We start from the raw sequence: 19,936 nt of genomic DNA on the forward strand, positions 1-19,936 counted from the left end.
GGATCACTACTTCGTCTCAAATATTCGTCCTTGAAAATGATGCCCCTCAAGCATTGTAACCTAACTCCGTTAATGACCCGCGGTGCTGAAGTCAATGCGTCGCTCCTTGACGACTAGCGATAAAATGATTGTAAGTAAGGCTCTACTGCTGGATTACTTCTCGGATCAATGGATCATCATTTCATTCTCGAATACTGCACAATCTTCGAGCAAATCTCATTCTTGTACTATGAACTTCTTTTAGCCCTCGGTGCATGTTTGTGTATGTGACTTCTTGATTGAAAACTTTTACCACTTCTTGTGAAAATTTTCTCTCGAATATCCCTTTGCGGATCAACACTTTTGGATTATGTTATGTTAATGAAATGCGATGCAAAAATGATGAAAAATGACACAAACAAAAGAAAAGAAATTAGTTAGTACATGTAAGATAATTTATAAGGATAAAAATGTTATTTAGAGATAAATATAACACCTGCCCCGTCATGATATCTACCCGAACATGCTTTTATTAAATAACATTCCTACCCGGACATGTTTTCTACAAAAAATGATTAATTTCAAGAAACTGATTCTAACCTCAAGGTATCTAGTTCGCATGCTGTTATTTAATAGAATTTAAAGCAAAAAGGAAAGGTTCAGAAATGCTCCTCCTTTGTGTACACTTATTTTGGGTACCTACTGGCGGACATAGGTTCTGTATGACTATACCTAATATGTTCGTTCTATGGTTTACTATATGCAGGGTTTCGACTCTATGAGAAAGGTTACTCGAATTATCCTTGATGTAGGTGTCCCCTTGGGTTGCTAAACCCTCGATCCCCACCCATTACAAGTTTCGAATGGAACAAGTTCAATTCGAGGGATTCATTGCCTTATACCCTACGAGAAATAAATCCTACGAAGATATAAGGTATATATCTCATGGGTTATTTGCTAAAACTCATACGAAGAATAAATTCTTATGAGAGTAAAAATTCACCCCAATATTTGGATCGAAGCTTGGATCTAGAGATTATGTCATGCAAATGCACGTGATATATGTGAGGAGGAACGTACGAACCTTTAACTCAAAGGAAAACGAAACAAGGAAAAAACTTGATAAAACCTGACAAAGCTGAAAACATAAATTAAAACATTAGTATGATAATTTAAAGAAATAAAGAAGTTATAAAACTTCAATAAATGGATCATAAATTATCTAAAGACTCGAACACATATTTACACCACAATGACAATGTGTAAACGACTTACAACATGACTCTCTAAAACAAACCCCCCAGCAGAGTCGCCAAGCTATCATAACCATTTTTTGAAAAACAATTAATATTATTTTAAAAAACAATTATGACTTTATTATTTGAAAAATTAGGGATTTATAAATTGATTTGAATTAAATTGAAAGGAGTCATCATCGACCTTTGGGTTAGGTAGGTCGAATACCTGAAATGTCTTTTAAAATATTTTTAAGTAAAAATCATTTTTTAAGACAAAACTTGGTATGCATTACCAAAAGATCGATGTAATGGGTCCGAGAATCGGTTACGCGTGGGGAAAGATAAGCACCCCCACAATGCCCAAAATTGATACTTAACTTACACATTGTCGTAGTAGTGGAATTTATGAATTGAATATAAAGTTAAAATATGATCCATTTTAAGTTGCTTCGAATTATTTATTATTAGGAGAAATTCTTTAACTTGAAAAATCTCGAATTAGCACTCCTCCATTGGGAAAGCTAACTCTCATATTTCTTATCAGTAAAATAATATTCCCTCCTCATTTATTAAAAAACGTGAACCGAATATAAAATGTACATCGACAAATTGCATAAAATAAATAATTGATGTTTTGAAACTTGTATTGCATCATTTGAACTAAAACTGATTAATTAGCACTAAAATAGCTTCGATTCATTTCAAGCTCTCATTTTGTTCGAAATTCGTATCGGATTGCAACACTTCATTAAGTGATACTTTCCACGCCCGTTCTACAAATGCAATTCTTGAAAATATTCAATAATTTAATAATTAAGGAAATATAACATGAACATTGGAATCATGCGAAATAAATATTTACAGTAAAAACAACATATTACAAACTGAAAATAAGATAACATGCAAATGGATTAAATAATAAGACCGAAAAGTTAATGCCTAAAAACAAATAAAATAAATATTACAACACATACTGTAAAAACAACACATTACAAACATGAAAATGTAATAAACCCATATATTTAGGACAAAATACAAAATTACATGCTGAAAATCGAAATAATAAAAAATACATAGTTTACAGTGACCAAAATAAACACGCGTAAAATAATAGACCAAATGAGAATCATAGTTTACAGTGACCAAAATAAACACGCGTAAAATAATAAGACCAAATGAGATCAATAATCTTGAGTGAGGACTGAACATGTAAATAAACCAAAACAAATAATATTATAACAATAAAGTGGCTAAAATAAACGTATGCAAAATAAAAAGGATCGAACATGATAATAACCCATTTTATTTCATGATCGAAATAAACAAATTATAATAGTGAGGGACCTAGGGTGCTATTATCCCTTAAAAGCTGAAAAATATGGGTTTGGTGGTTTAGAACGGCACCATTTCGTGCTGTGTATAAATGGCTAAAACAAGATATTACACATGAGCAAGGACCTATACTGCAACTATCCCTCGACAAATCAGACACATGAGAGATATTTCAAAACAACAAGGACCATAACAGTAATTAACCCCAAACCCAAAAAAAACTAAATCCCATGCCAGAAAGATGTCGTTCTATGTGTGATATATAAGGTTAACTCAATGCCAAAAATCACCTAAATCCCTCATTTGCTTCCTTCCAAACCGAGAGAAAAGAGAGAAAAGAGACTCTCTCAACTTCCCCTTATCGGGGAAGAAAGGGTCACCACTATCGGCGGCACTCACGACGGTGCTCACGGTGGCACACGACGGGCCGGAGAGACCCAAGCACCCCAAAAGCTTCCCCTTTCTTTCTCAACCCAAATCTTAGTCCATTATTGCCTAAAATCGACCCTAGGAACTTAGATATAAAATATACCCTGCGAATGTTTTGAAGAACGACGACCGTCGGGCTTCCAGATCTCTGAACCGAGGTATGATTCTTTCATTCTCTCTTTTTTTTTTGCTTCTTTCCTTTTGGGTTCGAATAGGCTCGTATTGTTGGGTTTTTCCCCTCTTTTTTTATTGTTCTGTTCGAATCTCTCTTTCCCCTCGATTTTTCTCATTTTTTACTTGTGTGTTCATTCCCCCCTTTTTAATGCTTCCCCATTCTTTTATCTTATGGTATGTGACTTCTCCTTGGGATTTGATTTGGATTTCATTTCATTTTATTGGGATTTTGATTGATTTGTTCACTGTAGATGAAAGCAGCAGCTTCAGAGGCGATCGGTGCTGGCAGCAACAACAGACCGGTGGCAGAAACTACCTATGGTTACAATGAAACCCTATGAATCAAGTCGGGTCAGTTGAACTGGGTCGAATCCTGGGCTAGTTCGGATTAGCTTGTAATTTGTTGAATCTGGGTAGGTTTAGGTCTTTGGGTCTTGGGCCAAAACCAGGATTTGGGTTAGTTGTAACTGGGTTGCTGATTTTTGTTGTTGTTTGGGTCCCAGTATTGAGCCTACAAAAAAACAATGTAAGACATGTAAATAACAACAACAATAATGATAATAATAATAATAATTGATAATATTTTTTATATCTGAAAAAATGGTGTCTACACATTGGGAAAAGAAAAACTCGATGAAGACGGAAAAGAAACAAAAAAACTCTCCTTGTGCTCCAAGGAACGATAGGGATCTCTTTTATTTATACTACAATCAATTCCTTTATTAAGGGGTTTTCATTTTTCTTGTTAATATTTTAATTAGTTAATAATACTAAATAATTTTAAATTACGATTTAATTAGTTCGCGCGCGCGCATATATATATATATATATATATATATTATGATTAGAGAAAGTTGAAAACTTGAAACAATTGATCCTTACCATAATACTATAAATAATTATAATAAAATTTGTATAAAAACTCGAATAACTCGATTTGAAAAAATTTCAAGTTAAGTTAAAATCATAAAATATTACTCGTCAATTCAAATAATCCAATTTTTTTACTCGACTCGATCAAATGTTCACCCCAGTTCTAGTTTAGCATTTTTAAAAAACTAGCGAGTTGTAAAAGTTACACATTGTCCTTGAAAGGTATTAACAAATTAATGATTTTTTTTAGAAATCCTTAGTGTGGAGCTAAGATAATAGATAGATTTGATTGAAAAATCGAATACTATAATTGTTGAGAAAATTGTCCATCTTTATTGTTTCAACACCTAGATTTTTAAAAGTCCAATTCACCTCCCTCTTTACTTATTTCGGATGATTCATATAGCCTCAATGATCTCACCAACATCTTATCATATGGATTACTTTGAGTGGACCAACAGATTTATAATTACTAGAACGATCATCTTTCCCTCAAGAACCATAAATTGTGCAATTAGTGGACTAACCACAAAAGAGAGTAACTTGCTACGCTGCATCTATTGTTTCTAGAAGAGAGGAGGCCTTAGCCTCACAAAGATGCCCATGATCAATTAAGATCTCAAATAATTCGAGCATTGTTGTTGGTGTATTACGAACACGCAAGACATCAATCATGAGTCGATAGTTATTGCCTAATTGATTAACGATAAAGATTAACAAGTTTGTATCTCAAATAAGGCAAGTGGCTAAAACAAGATCTAATATAATATCTTGTATATTTTTCATGTATTTGGATATAGATCTAGAACCATGTGGATTATGAACCCATTTGATTCTAATGTAAGGATAGAATTAGGAGATACACTGGTATAACTTGCAAGTCGCAACCAATGTATTCCATGTAGATATGGCGGTAATAATGAACAAAATAAGCAGTTGAATCGTATCATTACAATTTTCAAGAAGAGAACTTATTAGGATTTTGGTCTTGATGATACCATAAAAGGTACTCAGGATTAACAGTCTTGGTCGCATCATAGAATAATTAGGACGGAGCATCGTGTGTTCCATTGATATATCCTATCAAGTCGAAAGATCTTCCTCATTTCAACAATATCAACTTACATCCTTTATTTCAGCTCATCCTTCAACAACTTACCATGGAACAAGAGAACTTATGTCTGTAGAAGGAAGAAAAGAAGGCATATTTCACGGGACATTACACAATCTAAGATTACTTAAGAGCTTGACCCAATTTCATTATCCTTAAACGGTGAAGAATGTATGAAATTTTTTATTGGTGATAATTGCACCTTTAATTGATATATCTTACTTACTTGCTCAATAAAAAGCGGTCTGAAGTTGTACGTATCATCCAATAAATAAGTATGTGACCTATAAGAAGTTGATGCCTTCGTTTACTACCAAAATTGATAAGGTACCCATCCCTCAATTTGTGGATGAGGTTTGAAAGATCCCAGATGGAAGAAGACTGTCAAAGAGGAGATTAAGGCATTAAAGGCAAAGAAGACTTGGGTTATGACTGATTTATCTTCGAGGAAAAGAACAGTAAGCTATAAATGGGTATTTACGATTAAATAATACATATGGGAACATTGAATGGTTCAAGGCTAGCCTGGTGGTGGAGATTTCACTCAGTCTATGGGATTAATTATCAAGATACTTTTGCTTCGGTTGCAAAAATTAACACTATACGAATCTTGTATCCTTTGCTGCAAGTAGATTGATCGCTTCATCAACTTGACATTAAAATTGCTTTTTTTTAATGAGAACTTGGAGGAGGAAGTGATATACAAAAACCATCAAAAGTATTTTTTTTCAAATTATGATTTTTTTTTGGTTTTATTTATTCATTTATTATTTTAAAGAATAAAATAATAATTGAAAATATAATAAAATCTAATCTAATCTAATAGATTTGATTTGAATTTATTTTTAATTTAATAAATTAAAGTAGCTTAACATCACCTGATAAACACGAATAACGCGTCATCTTCATTCTTTCATCACCTTCTCTTTCATAGGCTGCAAAAAACAGAGAATATGGTTGGCTAGCAAATTTTATCGAGAGCAAAAGTAACAACCGTTTAATTACCTACCCAATCTAAACTTCCACATTCCTTCACCGGCTAAACAAGTGTACAATCACTAACTTGAACTCGTACCAAAAACCATCACCATTGAAAACCAAACCAAACAAATCCCAAATAACAATAAATGATAGGTTTAATATAAAAAAATAAATGCTCAAACTATATATATTTTTTTCATTTAGGTTGTTGATTTTTTCCGAACAATTTAAGTGTGTAATTTTACAAAAATAATTATTTTAAGTGTTTAGTTCGTAATGGACATTAAAAAAATTGTTAAGTGATACGTGTCACATTCAGATCATTTTGAAAATTTATCTTTTAAAAAGGTTTTAAAATATTACTATATTTTTAAAAAAATAACCCTAATTTTTCCTAAAATCTTATAAGAATCCTAACAGTTTTAATCTCAAGATATTAACTCCTCGTCGATTACAATCACCGTCGACGACCACCCGTCCACCCATCTTTAGACCCCATTATCAGCAATCCTTCTTGTCATCGCCACTTTCAGTTGCATCGGGATATTGAAAGATGATTTATATATGAGAATGGACCCAGGAGAAGATTGTTCCCAAGATCCAAATATTGAAGCTTTGAACAATTATTCAAATCGTCCATGATTGCACCGTACAATAAATTGTACCCAAAGGAAAGCCTATCCAAGTACTAAGCTGAACTGGTAGCCTCCCATGAATCGAGAACACCGGTGCTTGATTATATTGAGTGCAGATTTCAACGTCAGCAATATCTGAAGTTCATCGGCAATAATGAAGGCAAGAATTGAAGGGGATGAAGGCAGGCGGCATTGGCGAAGCAAGGGGATGGTCAACAGTGGTGGTGTCTGGCAACGTGTGTTGGTTTGACGACGGTGGTGGTTACAGGAGGTGGGGAATTGATATTGGGATTTTGTTTTTTTTTAGAGATTTGAGTTTTTTTAGGTTTAGAGATATTAAGGGGCGTTTGGATGGAGGAATGTGATATTCTCATGGGAATAAAATTTACATTCCCCGTTTGGTTAACCCGGGAATCTCATTCTCGGTAATGTAAGATTATCAATAGTGAATTTTTTGGGCATATTACCGGGAATGTCATTACCTTCATTTTCTTAGGTATTGTTGGATTACCGGCGTTTTAGACTAAAATGCCCTTAAAATTTTTTTCTCAAAAATATTTTTCTTCTGTTATTGAATAATAAAAATTCTATGAATGTTAAATTAAAAATTTATCCTTAAACTGTTTTAGACTTACAAAAAAAAGTCTATAAAAAATTTATATGAAGTTCAGGAGTTAAAATAAAATTTACCCTTTCATTAAATCTTTTTATTTTCAATTTTGTAAAAAATTATATAAATCTTATGAATTTAAATTTTTTAAAGAAATATATAAATATTTCCAACTTGTTAAAAAAACAAATATATAATAAGGATAATTTGGTCAAATATACATTCCAATAATTTTTTATTCCTTTAACCAAACACTGTAATCTTACATTCCTGCTAAACCAACTAAACACAAAATACAACATTCCAATTAATATTCCTGGTAATCTTACATTCTCACTGGTAATCTTACATTCCGTGAACCAAACACACCCTAAGATTTTTAAATATAATAATATTTTTAAATTTTTTATTTTAAATAAAAAATTTCAAATTTTTTAAAAATTGACATAATAAAATCTTTTAACGATAGTTATTCCTAATGCACTTAAAATGATAACATTTGTAACATTAGATATCTGAATTAATCGAAAAAATTTAAGTACCTAAATGAGTATAGATATATAGTTTAAGTACTTATTTTTATGTTAAGTCTAAAAGATAACCAAACAAATCAAAGAAAAACAAGAAAACAAAAGACAAAGGAGAACGAATACGATGCTAAGAATTTTTTTCTAACAACTAGCCAAAAAAAGCAAAAGAAAATGAGAGAGCTACACATCACAGCCTCAACGGGTTTTTATCGGAGTAGTCGTTGATCATTCTCAATGGTGAGGAGTCTCTATTCAACTTGAATATTACCATAGTTCGCTTCGACAACAGTTCGATGGTGGATGATGAAAATTGGAAGTGAAAAATACCTGAAAATAAAATAAGAAATGCTGAAGAACCAGACCGAAAGTTTAAACACTCCATCACTCCTATACCTAGAAATTTGAAGGGAGAAATTAAATAAAAAAATCAAAGAAGAAAATAAGAAACGTCAAATAAAAGAATGAAAATTTTATTACTCTCTCACATTCTTAATTTTAAATGGCGTAAGGTGAATCAAGACGTAAAGGTTATATGGGCGCAAAGCGCAGGACGAATGCATGCACCTTTTGTAAGTAGGACGTATCTTTTGTGTTGAAGTACTTATAAATCAAATTTAGAGCACATTCACACCGACTATCTATTCGTATACTCCTAAAGCACTTAATCTTCACCCCCACACTATGTTCCTTCACTATTACTTGTCCCCTCTTTAAGACCCATTTCTACCCTTGGCAAAACTCCAATTTTGAAATATTTCACCAGAGTGTTAATTACCTAGTAATTAACTAGCCTTGTTTTCTAAATTCACAAAATCATGACATAAACACTTAACAATCATCAAATATGATTTCAAATCAATACCCTTATTTAATATATATTGAATGTGTATACTTGCTTGAAGGTTATGGAATTAGGATGATTTCACTTCCTATTCTTAAAATTGTTCTTTTTTTTTTTGAATTGGAAGAGACTACGGGGAGCCTTCTATATCTCGGAGGACAAGATGTCGAAACTACGGGGAGCAACATCCACCAAAGTAACACCAATAATATTAAAAAAAATGTAGACCTATTGTGTTAAAAAAAATTACAAAACTCTTTGTTAGAGTTTTTTTTTTCTTTTTCTAAAATATAATCGGGAGGGCTGGTATATTGAGTTGATAGATAGTTTTTTATTAAAATAACTGTTAAATTTTTATTAAATAATTAATAATTAATTTTTTAATTAAATCCCCTCAAGCGATGGCAGAAACCCCTCTTTTTGTTTTATTAAAATCCCCTACTCAAGGGCAAAATCCCGTTTTTTTTTATTAACCCCCACCTTTTTTAATTAAATCCCTCAAACTGTGACAGAAATCTTCTAGAACCAACAAACTACGTCTCTACAATAACGATTTCCTCCGCGCCCACCTGCGTCTGGCGCCTGAGGCGTGTATAGGCACGTTTTTAAAAATTAAGCTCACAGTCTCCACCTTCTTGCTCACTCTAACAACCCTACTCCAAAAGGCACTAAAAACAAAAACAAACATATATTATTTACAGAGAGGGACCATTACAGACTTTTCAGTAGACAAGAAGGTTGTGGTGCCTAAATTGACACGACCGACAACAGCAGCACGAATTGTTTCGGTTCATGCTCTGGGAGATATGTTACAAAATAACAATACAAGGCCAAATAAAATAAAACTTGTATTAATATTAGAAATATACATATTAAAGTAAAGAATCTGGATATTGACAGAGTATCAAATTTGAAATTGGTTGATGTCTGCAACTACGCAGTTTCCTTAAGATAAATTTTGGCCCATAATACTTGAGATTCTTTGGTCGTCCGTCTCTCAAGATATAACAACAATATAATCAGCGCACAATAGAACAACTTAGATCATAAACTTTATCTTGTTATTTGTAGTTTCACATAAGAGAAGAATTGAAAATACTATTTCTAAAATTAAGCTGAATAAAATAAAAATAATCAATTAATATTAAAGTGAACTGCAATTATATCATTAACATTGAATTATAGGAAAACATATAATATCTTTTTTTAATTCATAATATTCAAAAATATATGTCACATTTAAGAAAATATTTATTCATAGTAGGCAAAATCTTCAATATTTACGTCGCCAACGCCGTGTAGTGTACAACCCCAAACCCATTAAGTTTGACGAACTTCGATTTGCCCCTATACGCCTACACATGAGGCATAATTTCAACCTAAGTCATTTAGCAACTAACAAATAGGTTTGTGTATATGCACCATTTCCTTTCTTGTTATCCGACCAAGTAGATATGGGTTTTCTCATTTTTCTTACATAATATAATTCACATGTTATTTACACAATATAATTCACATGTATTCTACTTTAAGCACGATTTCTCATTCACTGCTCAATCATTTTGACTATATGATACTGTTACAAAGATCTCACGAATAAAAATGAATCAATAAATTCATTATTCGATTCTCCATATTACCTTGAAAATATACCTCAATTTAAGAGCACACGAATAGCTTATTTTGAGTGTCTAGTTTAGCCTGAAAAGGTCATCAGAAGACGCAACTTCGTCGAAAAATAGATACGACGACTATAATGTTTTGTTTGGAAAGAACTTCGATTTTTTCATGTGGATTGAATATTGGTGTATTGGATTGAATATTGGTGTATGGGGAAATTGCATTATGGCCCCTATATTTTACATTTTAACATTATTAATCTGATTATTGTTTTGATAAAAATATTAAAAGGTATTTTTTTTGGATTTTATAACAAATAATTTGAGTTCAAAGTAACAAATTTTAAGATTTTATGGTTAACAGAAATAGTACTAAAGGTTTCTAATTCTTTAATTCAATCTTCCTAAAATATCTCTTTTTGAGTTTTCTTCCTTTCTACGTTTCTTTCCACATTTTTCATTTTTATGGTATTATATTTGTAGACACATTTTTTTCCGAGTAAAAAAAAACAATAAATATATTATGTTATTATTATTATTATTAGATATTATTTATTTACATGTTGCAGATTTACAAATCCCAGACCCAATACAAATGCGAGCCCACATCCCAACACTCCTATGCAAACACAAGCAGCCCAGCAACAAGACCCAATACACCAAGTGACCCGACCTGATTCAGCCTGTGTGACAACCAATAGGCTTAGGTTTTTGATTAGTGGATTTGTCATCTTAAGTATTATTATGTCTATGGTTATATCATTAAATTATATACTATTTTGTGTGTTTAATGTTTTAGGACATCATCTTAAGTATTATTATGTCTATGGTTATATCATTAAATTATATACTATTTTGTGTGTTTAATGTTTTTAGGACATCATGTTGTATAGAGGATCGAGATTGCGTTTAGGGGCTGCAAGTCATCAACCTTGGTTATTTTTCATATTGAAAATTTATAGAATGACGACTATGTAAATTTTTGTCATTTTGTGTGTTTCATGATAATCATTGTATGATGCTATTGAATTAAATATTAAATTAGGTTAAAAATATAAACGATTTCGAAAATTGTGTAACAACGTCGATTTAATTCTCGATTAGATCGGATTGAAGGTGTTACAACAGATTCTCTAATAGCCCATGGAGGGGGCAATCTTCTGTTAAGCGTAATAAGCTTCTCCAAGTTCATTACACCTTTTCCTATGGTAGCATTTTCCTAATCAACGAGATGAAGTATGTCTGGTTTCAGGTGATAAGTCCTCCAGACCGACCCCTTCTCAGATTCGGACTACAATACCGCTCCAACTGACTATAACTCTCTTTGCAGACTTTTTTTCCTATTTCAAAAGAATTGCAGACACAGTTGATTAACCTGCCTAATAATTGCCACCGATAGGCAAAGTTGCCTAACCAATATTTGGTTATTATATAAGGAAGATTGGAATAAGTTATAGTCTCTAAATCTTAAAAAATCTTAAATTTATAATCTCAAGAGATCAGTTCCTCATATGTTATTATCTCGTCGACGACCACCCATCTACCAATCTTTAGACTCCACTATCAACAATCCTTCTTGCCATCGCCACTTACAGTTGCATCAAAAATATTTTAGGCTTGTCAAATTTCTCATTCCAACTGGAAGTTTTCCAGTTAATTTATGTTGAAAAGCCCAAATTGTCAGAGCTTGCGAAAATTTCCAATCTATAAAAGAAATTTTATCCTCGATCTTGTTATAAATCATCTCAACCCCTTTCCTCATCTATAGCAACATTTGAGGCCCTTCCAACGTTAAAAATGTCTTTTTAAAAATCAAAACTATTTTCAAAAACTCGCTCTAGGAAGGCGTAGATCTGAAAAAAAAGGTTTCGAAAATGAGGGCCTCACTTCGTTCATCGACTGAAAACTTTGGTTTTTTTTAGCGAGAATAATAAAGCAACCACGCATGCAAGTCACCAACGAAATGAAAGAAAAAAAGGTTATACCTTTGTTGTATTTCTTTGCTATTCGAAAAGGTACAAGTGCTTTCTTACTCCTCTATTTGCTAGTACTCTACTAAGATTTTCGTGGTAATCTCTAGGTAATATTGTTTGTTTGTGTTTGATCGTGTTCCTCTATTTATAATGCAAAACATTGCCCTATTTTTAGCATTTTGATCTGAGTGAAACTCGGCTTGTTGGTTGATGACAGTCCACGATTCTGACTTGCTCATTTTTTGGTTTTTCATGCGACCACGACGCCGAGAAAAATAATGCTGTTAAGGGGCGTGGAGCATGAGGAGACCTCGGGGGGGGGGGGGGGCGACTGGAACAGAGGATGGGAAACTAGGGTTCCCAAACCCTAGTTCACCGGTCTGGAATGCAAATGGTTCGGGAAGAGACACAAGTGGACCGATTCGGGCTGAAGACCGGTTCGTAGGGTCTAGTTCTGGAGTGTTCTGCTAATGGGCTCGTGTAGTGTTTTGGGCATGCAACTTCTGGACTTGGGCCACTCTGCACTGGGCCTTGTAAATGGTCTTTTATGGGACTTGTCACATGTAATTAAACCCAAGTAAATAAATAAACTTTATATCATATATAATATAGCTTATATAAAATATATAAAATAATATTCGGGACGAAATTTGATGTCTTCAGCTGCCCCTCTTCGCTCATTATCGTGTAACGAAAATAGAGCAAAGATTAAAAGACACAAATTTCATCTATATCGGATGTCCTCTGTCGTAGAGTTGAAATCCGATGTAAAACTAATATGTTAATTCGAATTAAACCATAAAATGACTCCCTCATCGTGAGGTTGGGTTGAAACGAAAAACTTCTGAGCGCGATATCCTTCGTCTTGAAGTTGAAATCGAACCCAAAGTATTAAAAAGTAGCCCTTAGATCGTCTTCTAGCTTAAGATACTCCGTCGTGAAGGTGAAACCTGTCCTAAAGACTTCACTTTATTACAGATGACTCATTCGTCGTGAAGTTGGGTCAATATGTTGGAATACGATACCCTTCGCTGTGAAGTTAGAATCGTATAGGGCCCATTCGTTGTGAAGTTGAGCCTAAGAATTAGATACCCCTCATCGTGAAGTTGAAATCCAATGTAAGTTGTGTTGTTTCGAGGCCAATATCCTTCGTTGTGAAGTTGAAATTGACTTTGAAACTGGAAAGTTTATTAACAGATACTCCTTCTTTGAGTTGGATATCATTCGTCGTGAAGTTGAAATCCAATCTAGAGATGGATGCTGCTTGTGTGCATGATTCCCTTCGTCGTGAAGTTGAAACTGCGGGTGGCCCATTCGTCATGAAGTTGAGCCTGAAATTGGATATCCTTCATCGTGAAGTTGAAATCCAAGTAAGTTGTATTGCTTCGAGTCTAATATCCTCCGCCGTGAAGTTGAAATTGGCTATGAAACTGGGAAGCCCATTCGTCGTGAAGTTGAGCCTCAAATGGCACGATATCCTCCGTCGTGGAGTTGAAATCGTGGATGTGTGGGTACGATATCCTTCATCGTGGAGTGGAAATCGTGGATGGCCCCTTCATCGTGAAGTTGAGTCTTGACTTGAATATCCTTCGTCGTGAAGTTGAAATCCAAGCATTGTATATTACGGGTGGACACGATTCCCTTCGTCGTGAAGTTGAAACCGTGGATGACCCTTTTATTATGAAGTTTGTCTTCGAGCTAAATATCCTTCGTCGTGAAGTTGAAATATACTCTCGAGCAAATTGTGTCGTTTTGAGTCCAACCTCATTTATTTGAAATTAGCTCTAGCTAAAACCTGCAAAGTGATGCATATATGTGATGGATGCAATGCTCTTAGGTATGCCTAAAATGTATATGCAATATATGTTATTTTGGGCTCTGGAGAGAATCTCGATCTCCGGTTGCATGTCTGGAATCTTGATTATAGAATCTTGAAGTTCTGATCCCTGATCTTGAATTCTTCAAATATGTAAATATGATGTTTTTTGTTCCTTGATTTGGGAAATGCTTCTCGACCACCTCAAGTATGTGCATGAGCCTTTATCGGCTTCCTAGTACCTGTACTTTTCAATGAATCTTTGTATAGTAATATGCGATTATCTTTTGCAGAGGTAAATGAATCATTAGGTTTAAGTTCAATCTAATATGCTCTAAGGGAATTGATTTAAAGAAAAAAATTTCTTTATTCACAAGGAGAAAAAAAAAGCAAACGAATACATGACAAACATTATGGAAAATGAATACATGATGAAGTGTGTATGAATGTCTTAGATCTCGATAATGTGGGCACTTCTGAGCTGAAAAGCCGTTAGGTGGTCTTGAACGCAGCCTTTCCCAAGGGATCTTTGAAAATGTGACAACGTTTTGGAGAGTGCAACCTTTCTCCGACTCGTTAAGTTTGTAGAAGATTCGGATGCCGGGATGTTTCCACTGTCTGGATTTCTTGAACTGATATCCAAATCACCCTTTCAGGTTTTCAACTTGGACCCATCCTTGGTTGAAATACACCCTTTGTGGGTTTTCTTCTTGAACCCACCTTATTTTTCTTTTCTTTCTTTTGCTCTTTTTCTCTTTTTTGTTTTTTTCTCTTTCCTTTTTTTTCCGACTTTGGACGCCCTCTCGGGTTTTCATCCTAAGTGAAGTATTTCTTAACTACATCCAAATTGATGGGATGTGGCAGTTTAGGTCCGTCCATCTCAACTAGGACAAGGGCTCCTCTGGAGAAGGCATTTTTCACGACATAAGGACCTTCCCAGTTTGGTGTCTGTCGTAATCGGTTTTCGCTCGGGCACGAAATTTTTTTACTTGGCGGGAAAATAATGAGAATAAATGATTTTTAAAATATTTTAAGAAGTCGCCATCGGCCTTTTGGGTCAGGTAGGTCGAATACCTAAAAATTATCTTTTAAAAGAGTTTTTAGAAAAACATCAGTTAAAAGATAAACTGGTATGCGTTTATAACAAAACATTCATTATTTTTATTAATAAAAAGGGATTTGTAGTCGATTACGTTTGGGGAAGGATTAACATCCCCACAACGCCCAAGATCGGTACTCTTTAATTATAAATAGTCTCTATTATTGGAAATTTAAAAATTCAAAAATATATTTAATTCATAATCCTGTTATTTTAAATTTATTAATATAATTTTAAGAAAATATATTAAGATATATGTATATATATATATTTATAAATAAGATATTTATTTTTAGAAATATCAGAAAATGGCTTCTAGGTGCTTTAAGACAGCTCTTTTCTTAATATTAAATATAAATAAATATTAATAAAACATTTATTAAAATTATTTATAAAGTAAATATTTATTTATTTAAAAATATCAGAAAATGGACATCCAGTTGCTTTAAGACTGCCCTTTCTTAATATGAAAAATAATATATATTTAAATATAATTATTTTTCATAGAAATAATTTAAATAAAACAATATGTATTTTTATAAGTAAGATATTTATTTTATTTAAAATACCAGAATAGGACATCTAGTTGCTTTAAGACTGTCCGTTTCTCGATATTTGAAAAATAAATAAAGTTATTAATTTAAACCAATATATATATTTATTGACTAATAAAATAATAATTAAAGCAATAATTAAAATATAAAGTAATAATAAAAAAGATTATTAATTTAACCAATATATATATTTATATGACTAATAAAATAATAATTAAAGCAATAATTAAAATATAAAGTAATAATAAAATAATATTGCAAATAATAATGATTAAAATAAGAGAAATTAAAAAATATAGTGTTGAAATGTAAAATTTTAAAAATTCATAGTCAAAAATAAAATTAATGATTAAAATGTAAAATTATAAAACTAGAATCCTAATTCGAAATATATAAAATACGGGCATTAAAAGTATGATTTAACCATAATTAATAATATGGGACTAAAACAAAAATATTAAAATTATAGAGGATTAAATATATTATTTATCCTAATTATATATGCAGTTAATGACTAAAATAAAACTAAATAAAGTTAGAAGACTAAATTAAAATAATCAAAAATTAATTTTAGTGACTAAATTGAAAAGTACACGAATTTGGAGCACTGCAGACGGGGTTTACCCTTTTACCCAAAACGCACAGTACTACTCATGAAACGACATCGTTTCATGTTGGGTATAAATACCCTTAAATGCCTGGCCTTAAAGCCATTGTTTTCATTCTTTTTTTTTCTTCTCTCTCTAACCGAGAGAGAAAATGTTTTCTCTGCCTTCTCTCTAAAATATCTCCGACCGGCAGCCAGGCTCCAGCCGGCCACCACCGCCGGCCACCGTTCACGGTGGCCGAAATTGACAAAATACTCCCAAAGCGTAGATCTAAACGTCCTAAGACCCGGTCTAAGGCTATTGTAACCTAAAACCCCATAATATATCGTAAATCTACGATTTTCACCTTCGGTGTTTCTGTTCTCCGGCGACGTTTGGGGCTCTCCGATGACAGAGTAAGTTCCTCTCCTCTCTTCTCTTTTATTTTTGTTTCTGGTTGTTGTGTTGTGGGTTCGCTCTGCTTTGGGTTTGCTGTTGGTTGCTCCCTTTCTGTTCTTGCTCGCTGTTTTTGTGGTCCTCATTTCTGGTTTTTGTCTCCCCTCTGTTTTACAGGCTCTTCATGGCTTTTATAATCCTCGACGAGGCTCTCATTAGACAAGTCCAAAGGGGTTTTTCTGGTGAGTCACCAAACTAGGTGGTGACTCACCCCATAGTGCGACGTGGACGGTCGGAGTCGTGGTAGCAGAGCTTCTGGAGTATTCGTCAGAGATGTCGTGGTAGTACTGAAGCGTCGACAACGGCTGGACGAGACATCTGGCTTGGGCTTCTGGAAGCAGCAGGAGGCGTGGGGCGGCTGGAACTCTTGGAGCGGCGGCGGCGTCTGGAAGCTAGGGTTTAGAAACCCTAGTTGAAATGTTACAAACCCTAAAGGGTTTGGGTTCTACTGGGCCAGTTGTAAATATAATCGGGTCCCAATTTTAGGCCTTGTAATATTTATTTTTTAGTTAATAATAATAATAATAATAATACTAATAATAATAATAATAATAATAATAAAACGAAATGAAAAAATTAATGTTTACTGCTGCCCCTCTTTGCTCATTCTTGTGTTAACAAGAATAGAGCAAAGACGAAAAAACAATAATTTTTTTTCATTTGGCTTCTTTTGAGTAGGATGGAAATGTTGAAAACATTCTACCCAGAGGTCTTATAAATGGCTCTGAAGTCTTATCATCTTGCACTGTAGGTCTTACAGATGACCTTGAGGCTTTAAAATAAAAAAGCTCCCGAAGGCTTTTTTTTTAAAACATCATGCACTGAAGGTTTTGAAAACATTAAGCACTGAAGGGCTTACAGATGAGCCGAAGGTTTTTGAAAACATCAAGCACTGAAGGGCTTACAGATGACCTGAAGGTTTTGAAAACATCAAGCACTGAAGGGCTTACAGATGACCCTGAGGCTTTAATATCAAAAATCTCTCAAACTCTTTTTGAAAACATCATGCACTGAAGGACTTACAGATGACCCGAAGGTTTTTGATAACATCATGCACTGAAGGGCTTACAGATGACCCGGAGGTTTTGAAAACATCATGCACTGAAGGGCTTACAGATGACCCAAAGGTTTTTGATAACATCATGCACTGAAGGACTTACAGATGACCCGAAGGTTTTTGATAACATCATGCACTGAAGGGCTTACAGATGACCCGGAGGTTTTGAAAACATCATGCACTGAAGGGCTTACAGATGACCCGAAGGTTTTTGATAACATCATGCACTGAAGGACTTACAGATGACCCGAAGGTTTTTGAAAATATCATGCACTGAAGAGCTTACAGATAACCCGAAGGTTTTTGAAAACATCATGCACTGAAGGGCTTACAGATGACCCGAAGGTTTTTGAAAACATCATGCACTGAAGGGCTTACAGATGACCCGAAGGTTTTTGAAAATATCATGCACTGAAGGGCTTACAGATGACCCGAAGGTTTTTGAAAACATCATGCACTGAAGGGCTTACAGATGGCCCGAAGGTTTTTTGAAAATATCATGCACTGAAGGGCTTACAGATGTTGGAAATAGTTTACTAAGTAATAACAACTGTGGAAATCGTTTTCTTAGTTTTCAACAATTTTAATTTTAGAAAAGATTAAATGAGAAACTTTAGAAAGCGTTTTTCTCATTGAAATAATTTGTTGATTGGGTAACATGCCCCAAAATAAAGATAATGCTCATTCTTGTGAATTGCTTCCATCTATTCTTCAGATGTTTGCGTGAATCCTGCATTTGAGGTTTTGAATTCTACCTTCTTCTTGTAAGGTATTTTTTCATCTATGAATCTTCTTGTTCATACGAAGATCTGTAAAATTTCATGTTTGAATGCATTCAGATGTATCAATGTAATACATTGTCTATTATGTAAATGATGTTCTTATGAATGCATGAATGTTTATGCAATCTTCATTTGACTTCAAAGTGGTGAACTCGGTCTTCTTTCACTTCATCATTTATTTCCAGGGTTACCTTTGGATATCAATATAGCAACTTATGCTATCAAGCTTGTATCTCTGAAAAATCATCTGATAAACTTGTATCTTTGTGTCTTCTTTGTTTCATTTAAGTCTTATAAGAAATGTTTCATTTATGGAACTCTTGCCGTAGTCAGAACTATGACTTTGATGCCCCATTTTGTCTAGGATAAAACCAACTTTCTTTGCTTGGACTTGTGTAAAAATCTGATAAAGCTTTCATCTTCGAAAAGAGAATCTATCATCTTTGAAGAGAGAATCTATCATCTTTGAAGAGTGTAGATGTAGATATGCCCAATTCATCAGAGATTAATTAAGAGATCAATGTCTATTCCGATGTCACTCTTAAAGCACATCACAAAGAGGATTTATCCTAATTCATTTCATGTCTCCACATTTAATCAAATCTCGAATATGGCAACTTGAACGATATCATATCGAGATGCTTAACAACAACCTGTTGTTTAACCATAGTTGGCTCCACTAGTTTTTTGTTGCTAAAATTCCAGCTTTCTTTCTGTGAAAAGAATCTTCATTGTATCTGACTTCTAACCTTGAGGTTGAAGAAGACAAACTTCATCTTGGACCAATAAATGGAAACCATCTGATCACAACATTGGTTCAACATCAGAATGACTAGTTCGTAAAACATTTGTCAATACATTCATCATCTCATGTGGTTTATGCTCAGATGCAAGTAAAACATTTGACAACACATTCATCCTTTCCTGTGGCTTCTGCACAGATACTAGTTGACAACACATTCATCATTTCATGTGACTTATGCACAGATTTCTGGTCAGGGAGGCTCTTTCGTAACGCTCAGAACTTCCGTATAACGTCACAAGACCACTTGAGAACAAAACTCAATAGGAATACAAATGAGATGCTGGTGTGACCAAAAAGTTGATCAAATTCGCGAGATATGCTAGTGATGAATTGAATAAGAGATACCAATTGATCTTGATATTGTCTCAGGCAAGGGTAAGTGTGATATTGATCACGTTTTCTTCCATAACAAGTATTGTAGGAATTAGAAACACATCAACTATAGGAGCCATGTA

The sequence above is a fragment of the Hibiscus syriacus genome, unplaced genomic scaffold, assembly GCF_006381635.1.
Source record: "Hibiscus syriacus cultivar Baekdansim isolate YM2019G1 unplaced genomic scaffold, ASM638163v2 tig00110987_pilon, whole genome shotgun sequence".
Classification (NCBI taxonomy): domain Eukaryota; kingdom Viridiplantae; phylum Streptophyta; class Magnoliopsida; order Malvales; family Malvaceae; genus Hibiscus; species Hibiscus syriacus.